This window comes from Erinaceus europaeus, chromosome 14, assembly GCF_950295315.1.
Source record: "Erinaceus europaeus chromosome 14, mEriEur2.1, whole genome shotgun sequence".
Lineage (NCBI taxonomy): Eukaryota > Metazoa > Chordata > Mammalia > Eulipotyphla > Erinaceidae > Erinaceus > Erinaceus europaeus.
The window spans coordinates 8659940-8671153 of record NC_080175.1 but is presented as its reverse complement, the minus strand read 5'-3'; the positions used below and the strand labels follow the sequence as shown (position 1 = coordinate 8671153).

General features: G+C 49.5%; 1 protein-coding gene across 2 annotated transcripts in view; it reads left to right on the top strand.

Annotated features, from left to right (window-relative positions):
• Nucleotides 1-11214, top strand: part of GRK5 (G protein-coupled receptor kinase 5) — a 198915-nt gene that overhangs the window by 49752 nt on the left and 137949 nt on the right. The window lies entirely within an intron of this gene.

Here is an 11214-nt window from a genome sequence, read left to right as displayed (position 1 = left end):
GTAAGAGGGGTACATTTCCACACAATGCCCACCCCAGAACTCTGTATCCCCTCCCCTCCCCTGATAGCTTTCCTATTCTTTATCCCTCTGGGAGTATGGACCCAGGGTCATTGTGGGTGCAGAAGGTGGAAGGTCTGGCTTCTGTAATTGCTTCCCCGCTGAACATGGGTGTTGGCAGGTCGATCTCTATTCCCAGCCTGTCTCTCTCTCTCCCTAGTGGGGCGGGGTTTGGGGAGGCGGGGCTCCAGGACACACGGTGAGGTCATCTGCTCGGGGAAGTCATATTGGCGTCATGGTAGCAACTGGAACCTGGTGACTGAAAAAAGAGTTCAGATATAAAGCAGAGGGGGTCGGGCAGTAGCGAAGTGGGTTAAGCACACATGGTGTGAAGTGCAAGGACCAGCGTAAGAATCTGGTTCGAGCCCCTGGCTCCCCACCTGCAGGGAGGTTGCTTCACGGGCAGTGAAGCAGGTCTGCAAGTATCTCTCTTTCTCTCCCCCTCTCTGTCTTCTATTCCTCTCTCCATTTCTCTCTGTCCTATCCAACAATGATGACATCAACAACAACAAAAATTACAACAATAAAAAACAACAAGGGCAACAAAAGAGAATAAATAAATAAATATTTTTAAAAAGCCACCAGGAGCTGTGGATTTGTGGAGGCACCGAGCCCCAGCAATAACCCTGGAGGCAAAAAAAAAAAAAAGATATAAAGCAGAACAAATTGCTGACTAATCATGAACCTAAAGGCAAGAATATTGCAGATGAATATTTGGGGGTCTCTATTTTGGAAAAAGCTAGAGGGTCTATTTAAATATATTCTAAGGGGCCCATGGCTTTACTAGTTTTTGACTGGGCCTGACAACTAACATGCATGAGGAGAGATGGTATCAGAGTTGGAAACATTTTATTTTATTTTATTTTATTTTAATTATTTTATTTTGCCGCCAGGGTTATTGTCGAGACTTGGTGCCTACACAATAAATCCATGATCCTAATGGCCATTCTCCTTTGTTTGTTTGTTTGTTTGTTTGTTTCTTTCTTTCTTTCTCCCTTCCTTCCTTCCTTCCACCCTCCCTCTCTTTTTTCTTTTCTCTTCTTTTCTTCCCCCTTGTATCTTATTTGATACAACAGAGAGAAATTGAGAAAGGAGGGGGAGGTGGAGAAGGAGAGAGAAAGAGAAGCACCTGCCGGCCTGCTTCACCATTTGTGAAGCTCCCCTCCCCCCCGCAGGAGAGGCGCGGGCTCAGATCCGGGGCCTTCAACAGGTGCACTCAGCTGGGTGCACCACCACCTGGTTCCCACCTCCCCCCGTTTTTGAAGCTGGAGGATAAGAGTCTCAGAGGGAAGGAGAGGCACCACAGCACTGCTCCACCACTTGGGAAGTTTCCCTCACGCGGGTGCTTCCCAGGTGGTGTGCAGGGGCTCAGACCCCCGTCCTGGAACATGGTGAGGAGTATCTTCTGGCCCTCCCTGCTGGGCTGGTGAGGCCAAGGCTTGCCTGGACCTGCCGTGTGCTGAGAGGGCAAACCCCCCTCCTCCAGCAGGCTGGCTCTGTCCCCTGAATGCCAGACCTTTTTGGGGGTCAGTGTCCACACAGAAACAGTCTGAGCAGCCAGCCACCTTCCAGCCAGGCTCTGGGCAATGAGGTGGACTCTGGGCTATCTACCTTCACACGTGGGTGATTTTTTTTTTTTTTTCTTGCCTTCAGAGTTATTGCTCAGTGCCTGCACCACGAATCCACTGCTCCTGGAGGCCTTTTTTTCCCCCTTTTGTTGCACTTGGTTTTTTTTAAATCATTGTTGTGGTTATTATTGTTATTGCTGTCATTGTTGTTGGATAGGACAGAGATAAATGGAGAGAGGAGGGGAAGACAGAGGGGGAGAGAAAGACAGACACCTGCAGACCTGCTTCAACGCTTGTGAAGCGACTCCCCTGCAGGTGGGGAGCCGGGGGCTCGAACCGGGATCCTTGAGCCGGTCCTTGACGCTTTGTGCCACATGTTAGTAACCCGATCCCTGGATGATTCTTAATTAAAGATTTCTAACATAAAAGTCTGAGTTCTAGGGAGTTGGGCGGTAACACAGCGGGTTAAGCGCGCATGGCGCAAAGCACAAGGACCAGCTTAAGGATCCCAGTTCGAGCCCCCAGCTCTCCACCTGCAGGGGAGTCGCTTCATAGGTGGTGAAGCAGGTTTGCAGGTGTCTATCTTTCTCTCCCTCTCTCTGTCTTCCCCTCCTCTCTCCATTTCTCTCTGTCCTATCCAACGACGATAACATCAATAACAACAATAATAAAACAACAAGGGCAACAAAAGGGAATGAATAAATAAAAAAAAAGTCTGAGTTCTGGGCCTGAGAGGTATTTCCTGGGTTGGATACTTACTTTTCCATGTATGCAGCTAGGTTTCTAGTCCTGGCACCACATAAGAGATGCTGTAGTGACAGGAAGCTCTGGCGTTATGGTGCCTCTTTTTCTCACTGTCTCTGTCTGAATGAAATAATGGTCCAGAGTGGGGAAAGCACACATGTGCAAGGTCCTGCCCTCCCCCCATCTGCTGCCATCAATCTAAGTACTGTGCTGAGAATACAGCTCAGCTGTTAAAACATTAGCTTGCATGCAAGCCGGAGGCCCCAGAGGTCACAGGTTTAACCCCCAGCACCACCTTCTTCCAGAGCTGAGCAGTGCTCTGGTTCCTCCTCCGTCTCCCTGCTTTCTCTTCTTTTTTTACTTCCCCCTTCCTTCCTTCCTTCCTTCCTTCCTTCCTTTTCTTTATTTATTTTCTCCTTCCTTTATTCCTTCCTTCCTTTCTTTTTTTTTTAATTTTTAAAAAAATATTTATTTTCTCTTTTGTTGCCTTTGTTTTTTTAATTGTTTTTGTAGTTATTATTTTTGTTGTTATTGATGTCGTTGTTGGATAGGACAGAGAGAAATGGAGCGAGGAGGGGAAGACAGAGAGGGAGAGAAAGACAGACACCCGCAGACCTGCTTCACCGCCTGTGAAGTGACTCCCCTGCAGGTGGGGAGCTGGGGGCTCGAACCCGGATCCTTACGCCGGTCCTTGTGCTTTGCGCCACCTGCGCTTAGCCCGCTGCGCTACCGCCCGACTCCCTCTTTCTCTCTTTCTTTCTTTCTTTCCTTCTTTCTTTCTTTCTTTCTTTCTTTCTTTCTTTCTCTCTTTCTTTCTTTCTTTTTCTTCTTTCTTTCTTTTCTTTTCTTCCTTCCTTTCTTTCTTTTTAAGATTTTAAAAAATATTTATTCCCCCTTTTTGTTGCCCTTGTTGTTTTATTGTTGTAGTTATTGTTGTTGTTGATGTCATTGTTGGATAGGACAGAGAGAAATGGAGAGAGGAGGGGAAGACAGAGAGGGAGAGAAAGACAGACACCTGCAGACCTGCTTCACCGCGTGTGAAGCGACTCCCTTGCAGGTGGGGAGCGGGGGGCTCGAACCAGGATCCTTAGGCCAGTCCTTGTGCTTTGTGCCATGTGCGCTTAACCTGCTGTGCTACTGCCCAACTCCCTGCTTTCTTATTCTCTCTCTCATTATAAACAAGGAGGCAAATAGTTATTGGTTGTAGCTATTGCTATTGTAGCTATTACTATGCAGTTATAACTTTTTAAAAAAATTTCTCAGTTTTCTTTTAAGATTTTTAAAATATTTATTTATTTATTTCCTTTTGTTGCCCTTGTTTTACTGTTGTAGTTATTATTGTTGCTATTGATGTTGTCGTTGTTGGATAGGACAAAGAGAAATGGAGAGAGCAGGGGAAGACAGAGAGGGAGAAAGATAGACACCTGCAGACCTGCTTCACTGCCTGTGAAGTGACTTGCAGGTGGGGAGCTGGGGGCTCGAACTGGGATCCTTATGCTGGTCCTTGCGCTTTGCGCCACCTGCACTTAACCTGCTGTGCTACAGCCCAACTCCTGCAGTTATAACTCTTATAGCACTTATATGTAACAATTAATAAATGTAACTATTTATAAATAAATGAAAAAGCAGTTCTAGTACTTGGTTAACAAGGTAGCTAAGCTGTTCCCACCATCCTCTTAGCTGTTCCTCTTCCTTCTTCTTGACCCCTTCTCTGTCCCTTCTTCCCCCAAGTGCCCTAGCTGACTACTGACTGTAGGTCTGACATTTCTCTCATTGCAGGTACACTGGGAGATGTGAGGGTTGGTAACTAAGAGACTTTTTATCGCTCTGTGCCCCAGAGGACTTGAAATTTGTTGCCATGGCTGGAGAGATACAACATAATGGTTTTGCAAAAGATCTTTGTGCCTGAGGCTCTGTGGTCCCAGGTTCAATCCTCGGGACCACCATAAGCCAGAGCTGAGCAATTCTCTGGTCTCTCTCTCTCTCAAAAAAAAAAAAAAGAGTTGAATGGCTTCCTTTGTGACTGGGTTACTGTCCCTTGAATTTTCCAGCTGATTCCAGTGTCACTCTTTGAGAAGTCTCTTTCCATTAAGAGTGACAAAAGTTCCCTTCCAGCAAGCATAGGCCAAACAAACAAATGAACACACTCTCAGGCACCGTGTCTGGGAAGTGTGGTCAGTCCTGGGTGGGGCTGCAGGCCTCTGCTCCCTGCTTCCCCTCTCTGCCTCCCTGGCCTGGCCCGCTCCTCCCAGGGCCACCGCCTTCCTGCCCTTCTGGTCCCTGTCCCCAGACATGGCCCACCCTGGAACACTTACCATTTTCCAGGAGAGGCTCTGCACCAGCACCCAGCTGTCACCCATCTTTGGAGCCTGTGGGCTAGCATTGCCGGGGCTCCATGTCCATGCCAGGGTGGCAGGGGACAGAGGAGGTGGGAAAGGGAGCGTGACTCTAGGTGCAGAGCACACCTCCCGGGAGGTGCCTCTGTCCCTGGCCTCCAGCTAGGGGTGGGTTGCTCTGAGAGCAGCCAATGTGACCCCCTCTTTGATCTTTTCCTCCCTTCCTCCTTTCCTGTCTTCCTTCCTCCCCTCCTTTTAAATATCTCATTTATTCTTTATTTGATAGGGACAGAGAGAAATTGAGAGGGGAAGGAATATAGAGGGAGAGAGACAGAGACACCTGCAGTACTTGCATCACTGCTCAAGAAGCTTCCCCCTTTGCAGATGGGGAGCGGGGCCTCGAACCCCCAGGTTCTTGGTTTGGCAACACATGTGCCTAATCGGATATGTTACCACCCAGCTCCCCCCCCTTTTTTTCTTTTCCTCCTCCCCCTTCTCTTCCTCCTCCTCTTCCTCCTCTTTCTTGTTTTCCCAGACGGAGCATTGCTCAGCTCTGGCTCATGGTGATGCTGGAGGTTGAACCTGTGACCTCAGAGCCTCTGGTGTAAGAGTCTTTCTTGTGTGTAACCACTCTGCTGTGTCTCACCCCAGATCCCTACTTATCACAGCTGGCCTTTGGGGTTCAGAACCTGCTCAGACTGACAGAGTGGGTATAGATAGGAGAAAGACAGATGTTTGGGGCGTAAGGCACAGAGCAAAAGGAGGACAGACAAGGTGATGTGAGCAGCTCCAGGGTCTGAGTCTGCAGGTGTGAGGAGCTGGGGCTAGAGGGAGGCGGAAGGGGTCGGGCCTGTGCCCGAAATGGGAGGGAGATGGCACTCTGATGTGCCAGATGTGCAGATGGCAGCATTTTGGGGGAGAAGTGAAACTGAACCCCAGAGACAACTGCCTTGTAAAATATTTCCCCAGTGAACAATTGACAAATATATATTTTGGATAGAGACAGAAATGGGGAAGAAAAAGAAATCACAAGTAGAACCTGAAATGGAATTGGCATATCGCACCAAGTAAAAGACTCTGGGGTGGGTGGGTGGGGAGAATACAGGTCCATGAAGGATGATAGATGACATAGTGGGGGTTGTATTGTTAAATGGGAAACTGGGGAATGTTATGCATGTACAAACTATTGTATTTACTGGTGAATGTAAAACATTAATTCCCCAATAAAGAAATAAAGTTAAAAAAAAAGAAAAAAAAAGAATTGGGGAAGAAAGGAGGAGATAGAAAGGGAGAAAGAGGCATCTGCAGCCCTGCTTCACAGCTTGTAAAACTTCCTCCCTGCTGGTGGGAGGCAGGGACTTGAACGTGGGCCCTTGGACATGGTTATGTGTGTGCTCAACAGGTGCACCACTATATAGCTCAGCTTATTTTTAAAAACATTAATATATATTTATTCATGAAAGAGAGAGGAAGAGAGACTCAGGGCATCACTCTGGCACGTGTGATGCTGGGGTCTGAACTAGGGACCTCACACTCGCGAGTCCAGCTCTATCTGCTGAATCAGCTCCCAGGTCACCGGGTTCTTTGTTTTTCTGAAAGAGATGAGGGAGAGATAGGCAGAGATGGAGAGACCCACAGCTCTGTTTCACATCCATGGAGCTTTCCCTGGTGCTGGGGCTTGAACCCAGGGCCTCAGGCACTGTCAGGCGTGTGTTGTACTGGCTGAGCCTTCTCATGATCTCTGGGGGCGGGGGGTAACAAGCTGTGGTTTTGTTCTGGAATGTTCCCTGACATGAGACGTGTGTAGGCAAACAAGCCTGCACCCCCCCCCCCCCCCCCCCTTCTGCTCAGCCAGGCCCAGGAACCTGAGCCAGTTTCTAGAAACCCCAGGAAGGGCCCCGGTGCCCCGGCTTGTACTGGTACTTAGGGACGGCCTCCACCCCAGGTCCCCTGCCCGCCCCCTCGGGCACGCCCAGATGGAGCATCTCTGCTCTGGAGGCAGCAGATGGGAAGCTGGGCGGGGCACCGTGGGCCTTGTGTTAATTAGGGAGAAATAATCGCATTATCTGCAGAGAAAATCCAGCATGGCGACATTTCTCTGCTTTTGTGATGAGTTGTTTGTTTCTGGGCAAAGATATGAGCTCTTTGTAGGGGAAACCTCCACTTAGCTGCCCTTACCTTCAGGCAGGCCCCCAGTGTAGCTTTCAGCAGAGGGTCCTGGTGGCTGAGGCTTTGCCTACCCAAGATGGGGACCCCCTCTACTGCTCTCAGCACCCCCTGAAGTGGGCGAGGGGGCTGGGCAGTGTCTGCTTTTTGTTTTGTTTTTTTTGCCTCTAGGGTTATCACTGCCTACACTACAAATCCACTGCTCCTGCTGGCCATCCCCTCCCCCCATTTATTGGCTAGGACAGAGAAATTGAGAGTAGGGGAAGATGGGGGAGAGAAAGATAGATACCTGCAGACCTACTTCACCACTTGTGAAGCGATCCTCCTGCAGGTGGGGAGCCGAGGGCTTGAACCAGGATCCTTGTGTTGGTCCTCACCATGTGCACTTAATCCAGTGGGCAGCCACCTCCCCCCACCCCGTGTCTGGTATTTATCAGGCCACTGGGGTGTGACCTTAAGTGGGTCTCGTTTCTCCCAGCCTCTGCGTACTCACCTGTAAAATGGGGCTCATGTGGTCTGGGAGGTGGCATAATGGATAAATTATTGGACTCTCAAGCATATGAGGCCCAGAGTTCAATCCCTGGCAGCACATGTACCAGAATGATAGCTGGTTCTTTCTCTTTCTCTCTATCGTTCTTCATGAATGAATAACTTAATAAAATCTTTTTTTAAATGGAGCTCATTAGGGCCTGAGCTCATCCTCCCTTGTACTCAGTGTTGAATGTGTTTTCCTGGGTGTGTGTGTGTGTGGCAGTTATTGTCATTGTCACCACCATCTGAGGACAGGGATAGAGCAAATGGAAGGGTGGTGCTGTCTCCTCGCGCCTCCAGGGAATGCCACTGGTTCTGTCTCTGGGTCTGGGGCCCCTTGGGGTGTGGTGACCAGGGGCTGCTTTGCTGTGGGTGACCTTGGTCATGGGGGATCCGCCTGTGCCTTGTGCCGCACTTCCGGGCAAGCTTCTGTTTGTCCTCCTGGAAACAGCCAGTGACACTCCTAGACAAAGGGGGACTTTTCACAGGAAGCCTGTCCCCCTGACACCTTCTTCTTGCTGGCCAGGTGGCGGAGGGGCCTCTCCTTGGACAATGGTGGGGGGGACTTTACTTGAGAACAATAGACAATAGTTACTAGCCTGCTTCCTGTGAGAGGGAAGAAGGGGCAGGTGCCCCCCTCAACCAGAGCTGGCACTTGAGCATCATGGGGGGTGGCTTTTCTGTGGCTACCCACCTGGCCTGCTGCCCCCAGCCCTATGCCCCTACCTTCTGCACCTGCCTCCTTACAGCCTCCACGTGGGGGGGGGTGCAGGCCCTGGCCCCCACCTCAGTAAGGTCCCCTTTCACCTGCTGCCCTCAGTAGTTGGCTCCTCAGCAGACAGCACTGCCATTCTTCATCTTTTCAAAAAGATTTGTTTTTAAAAAATAAATTAAAAATTAATTATCTCTCCCACCAATGTGTCCTGGAGCTCAGCTTCCCCAGAGACCCACCCTACTAGGGAAAGAGAGAGGCAGACTGGGAGTATGGACCGACCAGTCAACGCCCATGTTCAGCGGGGAAGCAATTACAGAAGCCAGACCTCCCACCTTCTGCAACCCTCAATGACCCTGGGTCCATGCTCCCAGAGGGATGGAGAATGGGAAAGCTATTGGGGATGGAATGGGATATGGAGATTGGGTGGTGGGAATTGTGTGGAGTTGTACCCCTCCTACCCTATGGTTTTGTTCATTAATCCTTTCTTAAATAAAAAATTGAAAAAAACTAATGATCTCTATCGGGTAGAGAGAGGCAGAAATTGAGAGCAAAGGGAGAGACAGAGAAGGAAAGAGGCGGTGAGGCAGGTCTGCGGGTGTCTGTCTGTCTGTCTCCCCCTCTCTGTCTTCCCTCCTCTCTCCATTTCTCTCTGTCCTATCCAACAACAATGACAACAATAATAGTAACAACAACAACAACGATAAACAACAAGGGCCACAAAAGGGAAAAAATGGCCTCCAGGAGCAGTGGATTCATACTGCAGGCACCGAGCCCCAGCAATAACCCTGGAGGCAAAATAATAATAATAATAATAAATAAATAAAAAGAGAAGGAAAGAGGTGGGGACCGGGCAGTGGTGCACCTAGTTAAGTGCACATAGTACTAAGCTCAAGGATCCATGCAAACATCCAGGTTTGAGCCCCTGCTTCCCACCATTTGGGGGGGGATGCTTCACAATTGGGGAAGTAGGTCTGCAGGTCTCTCTCTCTCAATTTCTCTCTTTCTATTTAAAATTTTTTAAAAAATTATTTACTTATTCTTTTTTCTTGCCCTTGTTGTTTTATTGTAGTTATTATTGATGTTGTTTGTTGTTGGATAGGACAGAGAGAAATGGAGAGAGGCGGGGAAGACAGAGAGGGGGAGAGAAAGACAGACACCCGCAGACCTTCACCGCCTGTGAAGCAACTCCCCTGCAGGTGGGGAGCCAGGGGCTTGAACTGGGATCGTTATGCTGGTCCTTGCACTTAAAAATATTTTTTTTATTATCTTTATTATTGGATAGAGACAGCCAGAAAACAAGAAGGAAGAGGGAGATAGAGAGGGAGAGAAACAGAGAGACACCTGCAGCCCTGCTTCACCACTTGGCACTCGGGAAACTTTCTCCCTGCAGGTGGGGACTGGGGGCTTGAACTCAGGTCCTTGCACATTGTAGCATGTGGGCTCAACCAGGTGTGCCGCCACCTGGCCCCCTCTCAGTTTCTCTCTGTCCTGCCAGTAGTAGTGGGTTTATAGTGTAGGCACCAAGCCCCAGCGACGTCCCTGGAGGCAAAGAGAGGGAGGCGGGAGAGGGGGAGAGAAAAGCAAAAGGCGGCACCTGCAGATCTGCTTCACCGCTCCTGAAGCTTGTCCCCACTGCAGGTGGGGACTAGGGACTTGAACTTGGGTCCTTCTTCTTCTTCTAGCGTTTGCCCTTCTTCCGTAGCCAGTCCACAGCGTCAGGTTGAGCCTGATGTAAAGTTTCGAGACCTCCTTTGAATCTGGAAAGGTGGCAGTCGTTGACTATGTGGGTCATAGTCTGTCTGGAGCCGCAGGGGCAGTTCGGGTCGTCTCTGGCTCCCCAGCGATGGAACATAGCGGCGCACCGGCCATGGCCTGTTCGATAGCGATTGAGGAGGGCCCAATCATAACGTGCTAGGTCAAAGCCGGGTTGACGCTCGCAGGGCTCTGTGAGGAGGTGTTTGTTCTTGACCTCAGCTGACTGCCAACTCTGTTTCCAAGAGTCTGGAACAGAGAAGTTCAGTGTAGGCGTAGGGGACCAGATTGGGTGACGAGATGTCAAGCGTTGGACAGGGTGGGCGAAGATCTCCGCGTATATTGGCAGGTCCGGTCGAGCGTAGACGTGGGAAATGAACTTGGGTCCTTATGCATGGTAACACATGCACTCAGCCAGCTGCGACACTGTCCAGCTTCCCTGCTCATTCTTTTTTCTTTTAATAAGAGTAAGAGTGATGAGAGTAACCACACCTTTATACAGTCCTTCCAGCACACGCACACGTTTCCACTGAAGCCCAAACCAGCCTGATCTCTGCAGAGCTGGTGTGGGGGGTGTGTGTGTGATGGTACTAAGACACATAGTCCTCAGACACATAGTCCCATGCTCTCCTGCTGGATTGTCTCCGTGGTCCAACTCATGATATTTTGTGTTTAGAGACAGCAGAGGAGAGAGAGAGTGAGTGAAAGAGACCCCAGCACATGGCAAAGTGACGCATTGCCTGCCAACCCCTGATTCTTCATTTTATTTCATTATTTTTTAAACAGAGTTATCATTAGGGCTTGGTACCTGCATGGTCAGATCCACTCCTCCCAGTGTCAGTTTATTTATTTTTTTTATTTTTAAAAATATTTTATTTTATTTATTTATTCCCTTTTGTTGCCCTTGTTGTTTTATTGTTGTAGTTATTGTTGTTGTCGTCGTTGTTGTTGGATAGGACAGAGAGAAACGGAGAGAGGAGGGGAAGACAGAGAGGGGGAGAGAAAGATAGACACCTGCAGACCTGCTTCACCGCCTGTGAAGCGACTCCCCTGCAGGTGGGGAGCCGGGGTTCGAACCGGGATCCTTATGCCGGTCCTTGTGCTTTGCGCCACCTGCGCTTAACCCGCTGCGCTACAGCCCGACTCCCCCAGTGTCAGTTTCTTTCTCTCCCTCCCTTCCTCCCTCCTTCTCTCCCTTTCTCCTTCCCTTCTTCCCTCCCTCCTTTCCTTTCCTTTCTTCCATAGCGACAGAGCACTCAGAATACAGAGAGGGAGGGGGAGGTAGAGAGAGAGAAAGTTAGACACCTGCAGTGTTTGCTCATAACTCCTTCAGCTTTCCCCTTGA